This window comes from Pristiophorus japonicus, chromosome 13, assembly GCF_044704955.1.
Source record: "Pristiophorus japonicus isolate sPriJap1 chromosome 13, sPriJap1.hap1, whole genome shotgun sequence".
NCBI lineage: Eukaryota > Metazoa > Chordata > Chondrichthyes > Pristiophoridae > Pristiophorus > Pristiophorus japonicus.
The window spans coordinates 6,548,204-6,568,879 of record NC_091989.1 but is presented as its reverse complement, the minus strand read 5'-3'; the positions used below and the strand labels follow the sequence as shown (position 1 = coordinate 6,568,879).

Here is a 20,676-nt window from a genome sequence, read left to right as displayed (position 1 = left end):
AAGATTCCCCCACGAGGGGAAACATTCTCTCTGCATCCACCTTGTCAAGCCCCCTCAGAGTCTTATACGTTTCAATAAGATCACCTCTCATTCTTCTAAACTCCAATGAGTATAGGCCCAACCTGCTCAACCTTTCTTCATATGACAACCCCTTCATCTCAGGAATCAACCTCGTGAACCTTCTCTGAACTGCCTCCAGTGCAAGTATATCCTTCCTTAAATAAAGAGACCAAAACTGTACGCAGTACTCCAGGTGTGGTCTTACCAACGCCCTGTACAGTTGTAGCAGGACTTCCCTACTTTTATACTCCATCCCCCTTGCAATAAAGGCCAACATTCCATTTCCTCTCCTAATCACTTGCTGTACCTGCATACTAACTTTGTGTGTTTCATGTACAAGGACCCCCAGATCCCTCTGTACCAATGCATTTTGTAATCTCTCCCCATTTGAATAATAATTTGCTTTTTTTAAGTGGATAAACTCACACTTTCCTATATTATACACTCATCTGCCAAATTTTTGCCCACTCACTTAGCCTGTTTATATCCCTTTGTAGATTCTGTCATGTATCTCACATTGCTGTATATAACTGTATCTTACCATGCTATACATGACTGTAACTGGATATGACCTGTGACAATAAGCATATCTTACCACCAGGGGTGCACTTGCAGGAGACACTCCATACCTGTCCCACTGAGGTATATAAAGAGAGGTCTCAGGCAAGTGTGGCACGGGAGAGCTGGAATTAAAGGTGCAGATCCTGAATGACCTTGACTTCAACATGTGTCTCGTGTAAGTCAGTACATTAGAATCAGGACTTAACAGATTCTTTGCGTCCTCCTCACAATTTGCTATCCTACCTATCTTTATATCATCAACAAACTTGGCTACATTACACTTGGTCCCTTCATCCACGTCATTAATATAGATTGTAAATAGTTGAGGACCCAGCACTGATCCCTGCAGCACCCCACTAGTCTTAGTTTGCCAACTGGAAAATAACCCATTTATTCCGACTCTGTTTTCTGTTAGTTAGCGAATCCTCTATCCATGCTAATATATTACCCCCAACCCTGTGAACTTTTATCTTGTGCAGTGAGCTTTTATCTTGTGCAGTAACCTTTTATGTGGCACCTTATCGAACGCCTTCTGTAAATCCCAATAGGCGGAAGTTATGCCCACCTCAGCCCCATTCGGAACCTGCCTAGACCCCGTATTCTGGGATAAGGTCCAGTGTTTGAGTCTGGCTCGAGTTTCCGCACCGGACCTCTCCCGCCCACCTTGCACCACTATCTTGCACCAGCAGTGAGCCCAAGGATTTTTGGGGTTCCAAACCCTTCAATATGATTTTAAAAGTCTTGGGGGAGAAATTCAGGAGCGTTTGGAACGCTAACTTTTAAAAGTTGAAAAAAATTAGCGCTAGGAGTTGGTGCTCCAGGGAGGAAGAGGAACGCTAAATCAAGCGCTCCACTTCCTCGCTGCAATGGAAAGACCCGCCTTCACCACGATCCAGCCCGACCAGCCCGCTGCACCGTGGCAGAGTGCCGGGCCGATCGATCACGGCCAAAGAGGAAGCAAAAAAAATGGTAAAGACTATTTTGGAACTTTTGCGCTTACCTCGGCCATCGTCACCCCCTGAAACGCCCGGCCTCCTGATGGACGCCTCCTGCAACTGCCAGTGTTTTCGTCCGGCGATGCTTGCAGGGGGCGGAGCCCAAGTTCGGGTCCAGGGCGACACGCGCGGCGATGACGTCATGATCTCCGGGCGAAGGAAATCGGAGTGCAACGTCTTACCGCCGCCGCGAACCTCCCACTGAATTTAGCGGGAGCCGATCGTCTCGCCACGCCTAGTCGGCAAGTGGTTAGTGCCTCATTAGCGCCTGCCCCGGAGGTGATAACGGGAAGCGCTAAGGAGGCCAATTTCTCGGCCATCTTTATTTCCTCCCCTTTGTCTTTCATGGCCCCTCGGGTCACATTCTTACCCAGCTGGGAGACAGCTGCAATGTTCCCGCTAAGCTGCACTTGCGAGGTTCCGCGCAAGCCACTCACCGGCTTTTACATTGTACAAACGATGTCTCCGCAAGATCCTACAAATCCCCTGGGAGGACAGACGCACCAACATTAGCGTCCTCGATCAGGCCAACCTCCCCAGGATCGAAGCACTGACCAGACTTGACCAGTTCTGCTGGGCAGGCCACATTGTCCACATGCCCGACACGAGACTCCCAAAGCAAGCGCTCTACTCGGAACTCCTTCACGGCAAACGAGCCCCAGGTGGGCAGAGGAAACGTTTCAAGGACACCCTCAAAGCCTCCCTGATAAAATGCAACATCCCCACCGACACCTGGGAATCCCCAGCCAAAGACCGCCCTAAGTGGAGGAAGTGCATCCGGGAGGGCGCTGAGCACCTCGAGTCTCGTCGCCGAGAGCATGCAGAAACCAAGCGCAGGCAGCGGAAGGAGCGTGCAGCAAACCAGTCCCACCCTGCCCTTCCCTCAACCACTGTCTGCCCCACCTGTGACAGGGACTGTGGTTCTCGTATTGAACTGTTCAGCCACCTTAAGGACCCATTTTTGGAGTGGAAGCAAGTCTTCCTCGATTTCGAGGGACTGCCTATGATAATGATGATGACATTGTAAACCCCGTGCATGCGCAGAAAGGTAAAGGGACGTCGCACTGAATGAAACAGGCCGCGCGGAACAAAGCACAGCTCACAGGGAACACTGGATAAGTGTTCCTGCTCCCAGGTCTCTGCCTCTCAGTCAGCAGTTGGCTGTTGGGAAGGATGTTAATGCAGCCCAGGATACTTTGATCTTCATTTTGTTCCTCTGTCTCTGTCAAAGCAGGAAGTGATCGCAGAATCAGACACAACAATTTCACATGTTTACAGCCAAAGGACACACCACTGACTAGATGTCCTTACAGACTGGGCGTGCCGCTGATCTTCCTTTTGCATCTTACAAAATCTTTATCTTTGAAAAGCAAGAAATACATATTCTTTACAGAAACAAAATCACAGCAAGCTACTGTTTCTAACTTTTATCCTTGTTGTCCAGCTATCCCAGGAGTGCAGATTCTGCCTCCAGCGGAGTTTCTTGAGTGAATCTTTAATTGATCTCCTTTCCTGCCCTGATCTAAGCACCGCTGCATAGCCTAGGAGAAATTATATCTCGGCGTCAGCTATTTACACAACTGTCACTGCCTAATCCTGAAAAACCATCCCAGTAATTACAGACTTTGCAAGGATTTTCATACCTGCTCGGAGGCGGGTGGAATTCAGACTGTTTTCCGATTACGGTCACGTTAATGGTTGTCTCCAAAGTGACCCTGTGCCGGAGCCAAATATGCCCTTCACGAAAGATCGCAGCAGCTCTGTTGAAATTCTGCTGCCGCTGTTTTTTGGTCAGTGTTTTTTTTAATGATCAAAGGACAGTTTAACAGCTCGGAGATCATGCATAGATGTAACAAGGCCTCAGCTGTAACTTCACATCAGAAAGCTGTGAGGTCAAGGTTTGCTGTGTTTTTGTACCCCTCCTCCTGTTATGTCCAAATAACAATCGCCTTCACAACACTGTCATAAAGAAAGACTTGCATTTATATAGCGCCTTTCATGACCACCGGACAGCCAATGAAGAATATTTTGGAGTGTAGTCGCTGTTGTAATGTAGGAAACGCGGCAGGTAATTTGCGCACAGCAAGCTCCCACAAACAGCAATGTGATAATGAGCAGATAATCTGTTTTAGTGATGTTGATTGAGGGATAAATATTGGCCACAGGACACTGGGGATAACTCCCCTGTTCTTCTTCAAAATAGTGCCATGGGATCTTTTACATTCACCTGAGAGAGCAGACGGGGCCTCGGTTTAACTCCGATAGTGCGGCACTCCCTCAGCACTGCACTGGGAGTGTCAGCCTAGATTTTTATGCTCAAGTCTCTGGAGTGGGACTTCAACCCACAACCTTCTGACTCAGAGGCGAGAGAGAGTGCTACCCACTGAGCCACAGCTGACATTACGTAGCAAATAATTGCAGGTGATGATGAGCACCACATCTGTGTATCGTATAATGTGCTGAAATAATACATTCACTCTGTATTACATGAAACATAATTGGGAGTGAATTATGGTCGTTGTATAGTTAGGGGATTCAGAGAGGCTCAAATGTACGCAGACCGTCAACCCGCTGGTGACCAACCACCAGGAATATGTAGATGAAGCTGCCAAGAAGGCAAACAGGGACAGAGGCACACAGTGTGACAGGATCAGGAATCAGGGACAGGGACACACAGTGTGACAGGATCAGGAATCAGGGACAGGGACACGCAGTGTGACAGGATCAGGAATCAGGGACAGGGACACGCAGTGTGACAGGATCAGGAATCAGGGACAGGAACACACTGTATGATGGGACCTTGCTGATTACTGAACCTCTTCGTTGTGACGACAAGAAATTCGATGGACTTGGTGCCAATGCACGTTACCAGAAATCAAACCATTAAATCTGCTTTTTTTATCGATTGTGACAAATATATAACTGACAACTGAAAACTGGTCTCTGGAGTTTATCATGTGCCCTGAGCCCTTCGCTTGTGCTACATGCAACACTTGCACCCACCTGTTCTGCAGGTGACAAGCTGTGTGTTCAGATCTGTCGAGGGTTTTACAGCATGATATGATCAGCTTCTATCGCAGTTACGATCGGTACTCTAGCATGAGTTTTGCTATTTTAATCCTTTGAACACTGAAGATCTTTGCAGGTTTTAAAATATTTGCACCTCTTAAGTCTGTTTTTTGACTCTGAGGGAATCAAGGGATATGGGGATCGGGCGGGAAAGTGGAGTTGAGGTCGAAGATCAGCCATGATCTTACTGAATGGCGGAGCAGGCTCGAGGCCTACTCCTGCTCCTAATTCTTGTGTTCTTACTTCAAGTTAGTTCTTGTTCAAGTTAGCCTTAACACCACTCGGTAACACAGACCCTGAGATTCCTTAGCAGTTCTGCCAGTCTCCCACCAGAACTCCGACAGGAGATCAGTGGATCTCCCGGTTGCTGCATCTCCATCGTTTCCGAGAGTTTCCTGGCAGTGTCTACGTCAATTCCTCGCTGGTCAAGTGATTAGCAGGGGGCGGAGCCAGAGGCAAGGACTCTCGAAGGCAAGAGTTCAAGCGGCCTGAAGACTTCAAAGTTTTATTTTTAAGAACTTTACCCACTTGGGGCCTCCTGCTGGAAGAAGCTTCTTGGGCTAGCTGACCTTTCTTGTCTCTAAATATGTTTATGTTCTTATGAATATCAGCAGTGCAGGGTATTGATGACGATCGGTATAGCAACATGTTACGTGAGTTTGTTAGGTACAGGATTGCGGGGTCAACTATGACACCAAGGTTGCAAACAGTCTGGTTCAGTCTCAGACAGATGCCAGGGAGCGGGAAGGAGTTGGTTGCTCGGGAATGCAGTTTGTGGCGGGGACGGAAGACTACATAGACTGGATTTTCGGCTTTGCTGATCTCGGGCGGTAATGGCGGCCGGAATGGTAAATTTTGGGCCCGGGAACAGTTTGCGTCTCAAATTTGGGCAGCTGGGCCCTGAGTGTGGGGCGGGGGCGCGAAGGGAGACGTTACACACCTCTCTAAGGTCGCTAGGCCGGCTGAGCATGGGAAAATCCCGAGCTAAAGAGCCGGGTCGGGAGCGCTCCGGGAGAGGGAGAAAGAAACCTGAAAAGAAAACCCACTCAAAAACACATTCCCATTACATTGCTCACGCCACAACGACATAAATCTCAAAAACAACTCAACAGAGAAACAATCGCACTTACCTGAGGTGGACATTACGTACCTTGCTGCAGCCGGTATAGCCGGTCAATGTGGGGCGCGCCGCAGGGCGGACGGGTCGGGCGGGAGTCAAAAAGCGAGCCGGTGTCACAACCAGGGACATTCGTCGCACACTGGGCGCAACTCTTCTGGGCAGTACAGCTCCGTGCCTCCACAAAACAGTCCTCGTAAACCCCCCGCTGGGCGCTGAAGACTGACCGCCCGCCCAGAGAGCACATCGCCATGATGGCCGCCGCTCCGGGGCAAAAAACACAGCGCAAAAAACTGGAAATTCCACCCCAAAGGCTTTGGTCTTCCCGACAATTAGTTGGAGGAAGTTTCTGCTGATTGGACGGACTAAGCCATCAAGTCACCACAAGGAAAGAATTGTGTTGTGCAGAGAGCCACGCTCTCTATCTTCCTCCACTTGCTTTTTCCCCAACAACTAGGGGCCAAACTTCCAGGACAATTATTTTGAGCACAAGGAAGTAAGCTGAGATCAATTATATTCTGTCACCATTTCAACAGAGGTGCAATATTCAGGTTTATATTTGAAGAAATGTTCTTTATGGTAGTTGCAAGGGGATGAAAAACAGGTTTAAGGTCTGCAAATACTCAGTATGTTAATGCAAAGCAACTGTACCAAGTCCGCTTTAATTTTTACTGTGTTGAGAATCCTCACCGTGGTGAATGGCGTAAAGAGTAAAAACGCAGGAGGTGGTTACTCTTAGTTTATTATAATCCTCCCTGTAATTGAGACTTGAGTGATGACAACCCAAGCAAGAAAATAGACCCAAACCAGACCTTGGATCAAATTGGGATAATGGTTCTGAACATATTTAATGAGCGTAGCTGGGCGGGGCTCAGGCAGCATCGAGGGATTTTGCAATTCAGCCGTAAAGTGCAGCGGGATTTATGGAGTTTGGCTTCGAAAGTGATTCCATCAAAGTAATGAGACCTTAGTTCACCTCCTAAACTCCTCCTGCCTGAAATCCTGAAGCAGCAAACTTCAGGAACATAAAAGATAGCGTGCAACGGGCACACGGAATGCTTGCCTTTATTAGCCGAGGCATGGAATACAAGAGCAGGGAAGTTATGTGAAAACTGTATAAAACACTAGTTAGGCCACAGCTGGAGTACTGCGTGCAGTTCTGGTCACCACATTACAAGAAAGGTGTGATTGCACTGGAGAGGGTACAGAGGAGATTTACGAGGACGTTGCCAGGATTGAAAAACTTTAGCTATGAGGAAAGATTGGATAGGCTGGGGTTGTTTTCCTTGGAACAAAGGAGGATGAGGGGAGATTTTATTGAGGTGTATAAAATTATGAGGGCCCTAGATAGAGTGGATTGGAAGGACCCTATTTCCCTTAGCAGAGAGGTCAATAACCAGGGGGCATAGATTTAAAGTAGTTGGTAGAAGGATTAGAGGGGAGATGAGGAAACATGTCTTCACATGTCTAAAGGGATAGACAAGATAGAGGCAGAGAGGTTGTTTCCACTGGTCGGGGAGACTAGAACTAGGGGGCACAGCCTCAAAATACGGGGGAGCCAATTTAAAACCGAGTTGAGAAGGAATTTTTTCTCCCAGAGGATTGTGAATCTGTGGAATTCTCTGCCCAGGGAAGCAGTTGAGGCTAGCTCATTGAATGTTTTCAAATCACAGATAGATAGATTTTTAACCAATAAGGGAATTAAGGGTTATGGGGAGCGGGCGGGTAAGTGGAGCTGAGTCCACGGCCAGATCAGCCATGATCTTGTTGAATGGCGGAGCAGGCTCGAGGGGCTAGATGGCCTTCTCCTGTTCCTAATTCTTATGTTCTTATGTTCTTATGTTCACCCAGAGGGTGGTGGGGGTCTGGAACTCACGGCCTGAAAGGGTGGTAGAGGCAGAAACCCTCACCACATTTAGAAAGTACTTGGATGTGCACCTGAAGTGCCGTAACCTACAGGGCTACGGACCGAGAGCTGGAAAGTGGGATTAGGCTGGGTAGCTCTTTGTCAGCCGGCATGGACACGATGGGCCGAATGGCCTCCTTCAGTGCCGTAGTTTTTCATGATTCTATGAACAGAAAAGCTCCATTTGGCCCACCAAGCCCCTTCCTTCCACAGTCATGGACACAACGCCACCTATTTATTGGGGCAGAAATCACAGCCTTCCCGGGTCGGTACGGGGTCGGTACGGAGTGTGTACGGGGTCTGTACGGGGTCGGTACGGAGTGTGTACGGGGTCGGTACGGAGTGTGTACGGGGTCTGTACGGAGTGTGTACGGGGTCGGTACGGAGTGTGTACGGGGTCGGTACGGGGTCTGTACGGAGTGTGTACGGGGTCTGTACGGAGTGTGCACGGAGTGTGTACGGGGTCTGTACGGGGTCGGTACGGAGTGTGTACGGAGTCGGTACGGAGTGTGTACGGGGTCGGTACGGAGTGTGTACGGGGTCGGTGCGGAGTGTGTACGGAGTGTGTACGGGGTCGGTACGGGGTCTGTACGGAGTGTGTACGGGGTCGGTGCGGAGTGTGTACGGAGTGTGTACGGGGTCTGTACGGGATCTGTACGGAGTGTGTACGGGGTCGGTGCGGAGTGTGTACGGGGTCGGTACGGAGTGTGTACGGAGTGTGTACGGGGTCTGTACGGAGTGTGTACGGGGTCGGTGCGGAGTGTGTACGGAGTGTGTACGGGATCTGTACGGAGTGTGTACGGAGTCTGTACGGAGTGTGTACGGAGTGTGTACGGGGTCGGTACGGAGTGTGTACGGAGTGTGTACGAGGTCGGTGCGGAGTGTGTACGGAGTCTGTACGGAGTGTGTACGGAGTGTGTACGGGGTCGGTACGGAATGTGTACGGAGTGTGTACGGAGTGTGTACGGGGTCGGTGCGGAGTGTGTACGGAGTGTGTACGGGATCTGTACGGAGTGTGTACGGGGTCGGTGCGGAGTGTGTACGGGGTCGGTGCGGAGTGTGTACGGAGTGTGTACGGGATCTGTACGGAGTGTGTACGGGGTCGGTGCGGAGTGTGTACGGGGTCGGTACGGAGTGTGTACGGAGTGTGTACGGAGTGTGTACGGGGTCGATGCGGAGTGTGTACGGAGTGTGTACGGAGTGTGTACGGGGTCGGTACGGAGTGTGTACGGAGTGTGTACGGAGTGTGTACGGAGTGTGTATGGAGTGTGTACAGACCCGGGAAGACATCGCAAAAGCCAGTTTTCAGCGCACAATGCGCATGCGCTGAAAACCGGCTTTTCCGATCTGGAGCTTAACAGATCCTCCGTATCTTGGGAGCGTGGACACTTGCAAGGGCAAGATTGCGGGATTTACCCATCCCTTGCCCAGCAAATGTCCCCAAAACTCTTGCGCCAGATAAAAGCATGGCCTACTGTTACAGGCGTAAGAGTTTTAAAACACACAAAATCATTTAAAATAAAATTTTAAAAACACATTTTATTGTTTAAAAACCCTCTCCACTATGGTAAGTTTATTTTAAACCATAATTTAAAAAACTTTTTAAAAAATCGGAAAAATATGTATTTTTTTAAATACATAAAAACTTTAATTTAAATTCATAAAAATATGTTGTGCATTTTTTCCCTCTTTTATTAGTGGTTTTGTGTGTTTGGGTGGGTTTCTCATTCATAATAATGGGTTCTCCAAATTACAGAGTTGCCATTATTATGAATGAGAACATACTTTACCTGATTGGCTGCCCAGAGCCATGTGACTGCAGCTCCAGCCCTGTGCATGTGCCGACGTGCTCGCGCTGCGAGGCGCAGTCAGTGGAGGCCTCAGGACCGGGAACTCGCCTGGGCGCAGCAGCTTGAGGTAAGTGCGCATCTTTTTTCTAGAATCCAGTTGAACGCCCGCGGGAAGGAGAAACCGGGATTTCTGGGCCATTCTCCTAAAGGGAAAGACAATCAAGTGAAGTATCAGAATCTCCACACATCCCCATATCTCCAGCATTCAACCTTGGGAGGTTACCCTCCACAGATTACCAACCCCCCCCTGCTTCAACAGCAGAGGAACTTTAGTGTCTTTCATCATGTTAGTCATTATTTATCTCGATAATTGATTTAGATCAGTTTTATACATCTGAATGTTGGAATCAATAGATATTATTCTCTGTGAGAGGGTTGGTTGTGGAGATGACGTTGACCTAGCGAGATAAATTGCTTGTTATTTCAACTGAATGGGTCGGAGAGGAATTTTCCCAGATTTTTTTCCCCAGTTGGCCTGGGCTTTTATCTGGTTTTTGCCTCTCCCAGGAGATCACATGGCTCCGGTTGGGGTGGAGTGTTAAATGTTGCGGTGCAGGGGGTGTCACAGTTGTGTGGGGCAGACTGGTTGGGCCGGGTGCTCTTTGCCTTTCCGCCATTGTTCATTGTTCATAGGTTTGTATGTAACCTTCAGGGCTGCTGACCGAGGGCCGTGCGGCTCTTTGTCGGCCGGCGCGGACACAATGGGCCGAAATGGCCTCCTTCTGCGCTGTAAATTTTTATGTTTCTTTAAACAGTATTACCACACTCGAACACAGTCCTGACATAGCACACAGCATCCAAGTTAGTGCTGAAATGGGGCCACGGTGGTTCGAGCTTGCTCACACAGCTCTGCTTTGGCACAATCTCAGGACTCCTTCAGTGCTGCACCAACATTACCTTCGACAACTGTGAATGTTAACACTGTCTACCGCATGCTAATAATTTGCAATGAATCCCTGGCCCAAGGCCGCTCAAAGTGGAGGAGAAGCCTTCGAGAAGGTACCGAACGCCACAGGTCCCTTCGTCGGGAGCACACAGAAGCCAAATACAAACCGCAGAAGGAGCGCACGACAACCCAAGCCCCCCCACACCCCCCACCCGTCCCTCCAATCACCGTCTGCCCCACCGGTGACCGAGACTGTAGGTCCCGCATTGGACTCATCAGTCAGCTGAGAACTCAGTGATAGTGTGGAAGCAAGTCACCCTCGACTCCGAGGGACTGCCGATGAAGAAGAAGTTTGCGATGCAGCAGAAACAGCATAATATCGGGAGAGATGCAACTCATTGTCAACGCAATTCTTCATTTTCGTCAAATACGTGTATTGTGTCAACCAGAAATATCAATGGACAGGTGGGAAAGGTTAGTGATCTTTCGCCTGTCCTTTTAAATAAAAAAAATGGAGATGGTATCTGTTATGGTAGTTGGTCAGGGGCGCCCCCACCGTCACACACACGCACACAGACCTGATGTCTTGGATCTTTGCTCATGCCTTGAGCTGCTCCAGTGATATGTGTTTGTAACAGAGGAACCCGCTTGCTTTTTGAAGCAGGTCCATCCATCTCTATGATCACCAGCTTCAATATTTTGGAAATTATATTACAAGGGTAACATTCACCCAAGTACATTTATAGCTGCTTCATCATAAACTTGTTACATTCACTCTTCAGAAACATCCTTGGCTGTACCGCCACTAAAGATGACCTCATTGCAACTCCAAATTTGATCATTGGAGTGAAAGAGTATTTGAAATGTTTATTCCTTTTTTCATTATGAAAGGAAGAAAGACTTGCATTTCTATAGCGCCTTTCACGACCACCGGATGTCAAAAAGTGTTTTACAGCCAATGAAGTACTTTTATGGAGTGTAATCACTGCTGTAATGTGGGAAATGCGGCAGCCAACTTGCGCACAGCAAGCTCCCACAAACAGCGATGTGATAATGACCAGATCATCTGTTTTTTGTTATGTTGATTAAGGGATAAATATTGGCCCCAGGACACCAGGGATAACTCCCCCTGCCTGCTCTTCTTCAAAATAGTGCCATGGGATCTTTTACATCCACCTGAGAGAGCAGATGGGGCCTCGGTTTAACGTCTCATCTGAAAGACGGCACCTCCGACAGTGCAGCACTCCCTCAGCACTGCCCCTCCAACACTGCGGCGCTCCCTCAGTACTGCCCCTCCGACAGTGCAGCTCTCCCTCAGCACTGCCCCTCCGACAGTGCGGCACTCCCTCAGCACTGCACTGGGAGTGTCAGCCTAGATTTTTGTGCTCAAGTCTCCGGAGTGGGACTTGAACCCACGACCTTCTGACTCAGAGGCGAGAGTGTTACCCACTGAGCCACAGCTGACACTAAATGCTGCAGCATATACATACCCGCACAAAAGCAAATACAGTGAGCAAACTTTGTAAGTAGGGGAAGCATGTTAGTCATTGTTAGCTCACAGTCACAAGCCCAGCACTGCAGTAACCTTGCTTTTGATGAACTAGCTAATGATGAATGAATGACATGGTGGGGAACAAAATCTGTACGAATGACAGAGGCAGAGACAGCATCTGTCACATATAATTAGCGAGGAGGATAACTGAGTGACTAATTGGTGACTGTCCACAGAGAATGAGAAAAATGTAATTAATGCCAGGGTTGGCACTAAGCCTATGCCTCGCATTCGAAACCCTGATCTCAGACATTGAAAAGAAAGAAGCTCTACTCAACAGCGACCATCGGTATACTTTTCTCCATTTGGTGGTTTTACCAAAAAAAGTGGGCACAATGATAAAGGATGAAAATGGCATCGCTGGGATTTCATTTTGTTTGGCAGAGAGCCCGGTGAATTTTATTTTTATTCATTCACGGGATGTGGGTGTCACTGGCACGGTCGACATTTATTGCCCATCCCTAATTGCCCCTTGAGAAGGTGATGGTGAGCCGCCTTCTTGAACCGCTGCAGTCCGTGTGGTGAAGGTGCTCCCACAGTGCTGTTAGGGAGGGAGTTCCAGGATTGTGACCCAGCGACGATGAAGGAACGGCCGATATATTTCCCAGTCAGGATGGTGTGTGACTGGGAGGGGAACGTGGAGGTGGTGGTGTTCCCATGCGCCTGCTGCCCTTATCCTTCTGGGTGGTAGAGGTCGCGGGTTTGGGAGGTGCTGCCGAAGAAGCCTTGGCGAGTTGCTGCAGTGCATCTTGTAGATGGTACACACTGCAGCCAGGGGGCGCCGGTGGTGGAGGGAGTGAATGTTGAAGGTGGTGGATGGGGGGCCGATCAAACAGGCTGTTTTGTCAAGCCATTTCCAAGCAGCAACTATTTAGCTTTGTTAGCTTCTGATGTCAAGTGCCTTGTAATTTAAATGGGAGCAAGAGTTTTATTTATTTAAAATTTGCCAGAGGAAGTCTTTTATCCTGGTGTATCTGTTTATAGGGCTGCAGTGCAGTGATCTCGGAGTATCACAAGCCTACTTTCTCAGATTTATTTATTTATTCATTCCTGGGATGTGGGCGTCGCTGGCAAGCTTGGCATTTATTGCCCATCCCTAACTGCCCCTTGAGAAGGTGGTGGTGAGCCGCCTTCTTGAACCGCTACAGTCCGTGTGGTATGTGGTAGCAGTTTGGTACAATAGGCCATTTCAGGAAAAGAAAGACTTGGATTTATATAGCGCCTTTCACAACCACCAGACTTTTCAAAGCGCTTTACAGCCATTGAAGTACTTTTGGAGTGTAGTCACTGTTGTAATGTGGGAAACGCGGCAGCCAATTTGTGCACAGCAAGCTCCCACAAACAGCAATGTGATAATGACCAGATAATCTGTTTTTGTTATGATGTTGATTGAGCGATAAATATTGGCCCCAGGACACCAGGGATAACCATCTGCTCTTCTTCGATATAATTCCATGGGATCTTTTACATCCACTTAAAGCAGACGGGGCCTCGGTTTAACGTCTCATCTGAAAGATGGCACCTCCGACAGTGCAGCACTCCCTCAGCAGTGCACTGGAGTGTCAGCCTAGATTTCTGTGCTCAAGTCTCTGGAGTGGGACTTGAACCCACAACCTTCTGACTCAGCTGACACTGTGGAGAAAGTGAGAAAGAGGGCAGTTAAGAGTCAACCACATTGCTGTGGGTCTGGAGTCACATATAGGACAGCAGCTATCCTTGAACCAGATGGGTATTATACGACAATCCGGTAGTTAAATGGTCACCATTACTGAACCTAGCTTTTTATTCCAGATTTATTTAATTAACTTAATTTAAATTCCCCAGCTGCCGTGTTGGGATTTGAACTCACAGATCATTAGTCCAGGTGTCTGGATTACTGGTCCAATAACAGAACCATTCCCAATAGAGCAAGTTGTGCATCACAGGAATTAATTGTTCTTGCTGTATTGATGTGCAGTCTCCTCTCCGACTGGGACCCATTCTTTCCCAGCATCTCAAAACTCCCTCATTCTTCCCTTTGCCAAATAATTTATAAGTTTACCTAACCATATTCCTTGATTATTTTTTTTACCTCTTGTCTTTCAACCTTGGTGAATCCTGCACTGTGGACTTTCGCTCTTCCACCAGGGTTTCTCAAAGAACACATGTTATTTCCATGATGTGCCGCACAGTTAATCATTAATTATATTTGTCCATGGCTTGCCGGTGAGATGTGAAGCAGCCTGCGTGTTTATGTACAACTTCCCTCAGGTGGTGTTCAGTTTGAAATGCTTGGCTGTGCTCCTTTCCACTGCTGTTCCACGACCACCTCTCCCTTAAAAATATTCAACACGGCCAAATTCTTGTCAGTCAGAAAATCACACATGGTAAAAGAAACATTCTAGCAGGGCCAGCTGTGGCTCAGTGGGCAGCACTCTCTCTCTTACCTCTGAGTCGGAGGTTGTGAGCTCAAGTCCCACTCCAGAGACTTGAGCACAAAAATAAATCTAGGCTGACACTCCCAGTGTGATGCTGAGGGAGCGCCGCACTGTTGGAGGTGCTGCCTTTCGGGTGAGACGTTAAACCAACGCCCTGCCTGCCCTCTCAGGTGGATGTAAAAGATCCTATTTAGAAGAAGGACAGGGGAGTTATCCCTGGTGTCCTGGCCAATATTTATCCCTCAATCAACATAATGATCTGTTCATTATCACATTGCTGTTTGTGGGAGCTTGCTGTGCGCAAATTGGCTGCCGCGTTTCCCACATTACAGCATTTCCTACTTCTCTCGAACCCTGCTTGGTATCTGAATTGTCAGATTGCTTGTCCGACATCCAGTACTGGATGAGCAGAAATTTTCTCCAGTTAATTAGCCATTATCTTTGGTCCCCACACAAACTGCGTTCCCTAACCACTGACTCCATCCCTCTCCCTCGCATCAATCTGAGGGTGAACCAGACTGTTCGCAACCTGGGTGTCATAGTTGACCCTGAAATGAGTTTCCGGCCACACATCCGCTGCATAACTAAAACCAACTTTTTCCACCTCCGTAACATCGCCCGCCTCTGCCCCTGCCTCAGCTCTTCTGCTGCTGAAACCCTCATCCATGCCTTTGTTACCTCTAGACGTGACTGCTCCAACTCACTCCTGGTTGGCCTCCCACATTATACACTACGTAAACTTGAGGTCATCCAAAACTCAGCAGCCTGTGTCCTAACTCGCACCAAGTCCCGCTCACCCACCACCCCCTGTGCTCGCTGACCTGCATTGGCTCCCGGTTAAACAACGCCTCGATTTCAAAATTCTCATCCTTGTTTACAAATCCCTCCATGGCCCTCGCTCCCTCCCTATCTCTGTAATCTTTCGCAGCCTTACAACCCCACAAGATGTCTGCGCCCCTCAAATTCTGCCTCTTGAACATCCCACATTATAACTGCTCAACCATTGGTGGCCGTGCCTTCTGTTGCCTGGGCCCCAAGCTCTGGAACTCCCTCCCTAAACCTCTCCGCCTCTCTACCTCTCTTTCCTCCTTCAAGACACTCCTTAAAACCGACCTCTTTAACCAAGCTTTTGGTCACCTGCGCTAATTTCTACTGTGGCTCGGTGTCAAATTTACCTGTTTTGTCTTGTGACACTGCTGTGAAGCACCTTGGGACATTTTGCTACATTAAAGGCGCACTATATAAGTAAAAGTTATTATTATTAATAACAGTGACTACACTCCAAAAGTACCTCATTGGCTGCAAAGCGCTTTGAGATGTCTAATGGTCGTGAAAGGCACTATATAAATGCAAGTCTTTCTTTCAAATGTATAGTGTGCACTTTCTAGTGTGACTCGGTGTACAGCTCCTGCCCACAGCTGTGGTCTCCCTGTTCTCTCCGTGAGACCTGCTCCAAAGCCCTTGGAATGTTCACGTTAATGATGCTTATTAGCAGGAAATGAAACAGATGCAGGAAAAGCACAACTAGTTCAGAATGTAGCCAGTTCTACTTTTGGCCAAGTGGTTTCTCTGCATCAATATATCTCAACTTGTCACGGGTTACCCATCCTAATATCCCCATCTTTGGCTCCTGCGGAACGCATTGGGACGTTTTCCACGTCAGTGGTGCTATATCAATGCAAGTTGTTGTTGTATTTAGTCAATAGTGCCAACTGTGGCTCAGTGGGCAGCACCCTCGCCTCTGAGTCAGAAGGTCATGGGTTCAGGTCCCACTCCAGAGACTTGAGACAAAAATCTAGGCTGACACACCCAGTGTAGCGCTGAGGGAGTGCCACACTGTCGGAGGGGCCGTCTTTCAGATGAGACGTTAAACCGAGGCCCCGCGTCTGCCCGCTCAGTCTCACATAAAAGATCCCATGACACTATTTTGAGGAAGAGCAGGGGAGTTTGTCCTGGGGCCAATATTTATCCCTCAATCAACATCACTAAAACAGATTATCTGGTCATTATCACATTGCTGTCTGTGGGAGCTTGCTGTGCGCTAATTGCCTGCTACCTTACAACAGACATTTAAAAAGTACTTCATTCGCTGGAACGCACGTTGGGATGTCATGAGGCCATGAGAGGCGCTATAGAAATGCAAGTCTTTTTTTATATATTTGGATGATAAGTTCTTAAATCCACATTTATAATAGAGCCTGTCTATGTAAACTTATCATAATGTGGTTACACCATCCCATTAATGGCGGCATTATAGCAAGGGCAGAATCACAACACGACAACTTAACATAGCCAGGGAACGGTAGCATAGTGGTAATGTTACTGGACTAATAATCCAGAGACGCGAGTTCAAATCTCACCACGGCAGCTGGGGAATTTAAATTCTGTTAATTAAATAAATCTGGAATAAAAAGCCAGTATCAGTAATGGTGACCATGAAACTACCGGATTGTTGTAAAAACCCATCGGGTTCACTGATGTCCTTTAGGGAAGGAAATCTGCCGTCCTTACCCGGTCTGGGCCTAAATGTGACTCCAGACACACACCAACGTGATTGACTGTTAACTGCCCCCTGAAATGGCCCAGCCCAGCGAGCCATTCAAGAGCAATTAGGGATGGGCAATAATTGCCAGCTTTGCTGGTGATGCCCACATCCCATGAATGAATAAAAAAAAAAGCTTCCATTATAAATGTGGATATAGCAATTTGTAATGGGAACAGTACACAGGAAAGTGCACTGACTAGATATATATATCAGAATTCTGCCCTCGACTATGCTGCTTTTTATAATGAAATCTCTATTTAAAGGATGGCATCTAACTAATTGCACAATAATATTTATTACAACATTGAAGTTCCTTCTCAAACAGAAAAGTTGAAGTTAAAGAGAGATTGTGAGAAAGTGATCAGTTAAATCTGCAACCGTTGAGGCAAAGTCTGAAATACCCATTTCCACACATGTGCTTTGACCAGAACCAATGCCGTCTCTATCTCTCTCTCGTGTCAGAAAATCGCCCACACTGAGTCACGATTTATGCCAAGGGCAGGGTTCTTTTTGCAACTCCGTAGTCCTTCTCAAAAATACGTTCTTCCTTCCGAGAGCATGAAGCTATTCCAAAGTTAATGGCCCAGAAATCCCGATCGAGGTCTTCCCGTGGGCAAACTACTGAAAAAAGGAAAAAAAGATGCGCACTTACCTGAAGGTGCTGCGCGCGCTCGAACTTCCGATCCTGAGGCCTTCACTCCCTGCGTGTCGCAGCACATGCACGTTGGGACATGCGCAGGGCTGGAGCTGCAGTCACATGGCTCTGGGCAGCCAATCAAGGTACAGCATTTTCTCATTCATAATAATGGAAACTCTGTAAGTTGGACTTCCCATTGTTATGAATGAGAAACCCCAAACACACAACACTAATAAAAAAATAGAAAAATACTCTATATATTTAAGATTCATTTAAATTAAAGTGATTATAAAAAAAATATTTTCCCGACTTTTTAAAAAACTTTTTTTAATAATGCCTTAAAATAAACTTACCGTAGTGAGAAGGGTTTTTAACAATAAAATATGTTTTCTTGTGTGTTTAATTTAATTTTAATGTTTTTATGTGTGTTTTTAAACACTTGCGCCTGTAACAGTAGGCTATACGCCTGCTTTTTCAGGCGCAAGATTTTTTGAGGACATTTGCTGGGCAAGGTATGCGTAAATATCGGAAATCTTGCCCTGCAAGTGTTGTCGCTCGCGATATGCATGAGATATGTCAAGCCAGAAACTTGACAGATCGGAAAAGCTGGTTTTCAGCCGAAAACCGGCTTTTCCCATACCTTCCCAGGTCCGTAGAAACTTCGTACGGAGCCGGGACATCGGAATTTCAGGCTCAATGTGCACGGACTGCGCTCCATAGTCAACAACTCTGCAGCCTGAGTGTTAGGATATGCCCAATTTCACAACCAGTCTCTCAAAATGGGACTGGATAGCTACTCGTTACAGTATAACGGAGAGCTCTGTGACCCACATCATGGTCATGCCTTTAATGACTATTCTCCTATGACCAAGTAACTAGAGTTCATTTAAATGGCACAAAGAGCCACTGACATTTACACAAAATTAATTTTTGATGGTCGCATTGTCTAATGGTGATCTCTGCAAATAACATAGATCCATGTCATTTACACTTGATACAAGCCTGTTCCACCACTCAGTTAGACCATGGCTGATCTGTACCCCACTCCATTTACCCTCCTTTACTCCATATCCCTCGATACCCTTAGCCAACAAAAATCTATCAGTCTCGAACAAGCATCGCACACTGTCTATTACCTGTTCTCATTGATTCAATCTTCTTGAATGACACCCACATTTCATGGAGATGATTACATCGCAAGTATATAGGAATTCTCTGCCCCAGAGAGCTGTGGAGACTGGGTCTTTGAATAAGAACATAAGAAATAGGAGCAGGAGTAGGCCATACGGCATCTCAAGCCTGCTCTGCCATTTAATACGATCATGACTGATTCGATCATGGACTCAGCTCCACTTTCCTGCCCGCTCCACATAACCTCTGATTCCCTTTCCGGTTAAGAAACTGTTTATCTCTGTCTTCAATGTTCAATGACCCAGCTTCCACAGCTCTCTGAGGCAGCGAATATATTTAAGGTGGAGATAGACAGATTTTTGAGCGTTAAGGGCGTGAAGGGTTATGGGGAGCGGGCGGGGAAGTGGAGCTGAGTCCATGATCAGATCAGCCATGATCGTATTGAATGGTGGAGCAGGCTCAAGGGCCAAATGGCCGACTCCTGCTCCTATTTCTTATGTTCTTATGAATACAATCTTTTTACAAATGAATTTGCAGAAAATAGGAAAATACACTTAACCTTTCATCCATAACAGGGCTGTTTGCATCCATTTCCTGGTTAACAGTCTGTCAGTGCATCTCCTTGCGATGGAACTGAGTCAATTGCTTTGTTGACCAGTTGCCCCAGTGTGCCAGGTACGGAACTGCTGTTATAACAAGTTCATTGAAGATAGTTGATTTAAACAGGTATGGTAGAGCTATCATGTCACTAGCGCCCAAAATGTGCTATATTTGAGTATTTACAACAACAACAACTTGTCTTTTTATAGTGTCTTTAAAGTAGTAAAATGTCCCAAGGCGCTTCACAGGAGCGATTATCAAACAAAATTTGGCATCGAGCCACATAAGAAGATATTAGGGCAGATGACCAAAGGCTTGGTCAAAGAGGAAGGTTTTAAAGAGCATCTTAAAGGAGGACAGGAAGTTAGAGAGGTGGAGAGGTTTAGGGACCCAGGCAGCTGAAGGCACGGCCACCGATGGTGGAGCAATTAAAATCAGGGATGCCCAAGAGGCCAGAATTAGAGGAGCGCAGACATCTCGGGGGTTGTTGGGCCGGATGCTCTTTGCCTTTCCGCCGTTGTTCATTGTTCATAGATTTATATGCAACCTTTAGGGCTGCTGACCGAGGGCCGTGTGGCTCTCGGTGATGAGACTCGAGGCGCTCAGCGCCCTCCCGGATGCTCTTCCACCACTTAGGGCGGCCAGGGGCTCCCAGGTACCGGTGGGGATGTTGCATTTTATCCGGGAGGCTTTGAGGGTGTCCTTGTAATGTTTCCGCTGCCCACCTGGGGCTCGCTTGCCGTGTAAAAGCTCCGAGTAGAGCGCTTGCTTTTGGAGTCTCGTGTCGGGCATGTGGACGATGTGGCCCTGCCCACAACAGACATTCTCCTCTGAAATTCTTTTCACTGATTCAGTGTGTACTGGGTTCTGTAAGAATAAAGCTTGAGGCAAGCGATAACTCTGATTTCCCCAGCCAGTGTCAACCGTGACATCAAGCAATATGGCCAAAGATCAGGGCATCGGATTCCAAATCCTTTACTATGTGCGGTGAATTGTCGGAATACAAACCAGGAACACACTCTAGATTTCTTGCAGTACCGCATCAGGAACAACACAATCATCCAAGAACATTCCGATAAAGCAGCAATAAGGAGAAATTACTGACTTAACTGTGGTTCTGGAGAGGTCGCATGAACAGAGGTCTGATTCCTAACTAACAATAAGTTAAAGTTTAGCAGCAACATGTCTGACTACCGAGCTTCTGTGGCTTCATGCCTTTCCCCTAGATCCAAAGGGCACCACCCTGTGGTGGGAAACGGTAAGACACAATACAGGATGTCAGAAAGTGTCACACAATGACACACAATCACACAATGGCTTTGGGCTATCGAGGAGTGCTTATTGGCAATT

The 20,676-nt window shown here is 47.5% G+C and overlaps 1 protein-coding gene across 1 annotated transcript in view; it reads left to right on the top strand.

Moving 5' to 3' along the window:
• camk1da (calcium/calmodulin-dependent protein kinase 1Da) overlaps window positions 1-20,676 on the top strand; it is a 602,900-nt gene that overhangs the window by 461,897 nt on the left and 120,327 nt on the right. The window lies entirely within an intron of this gene.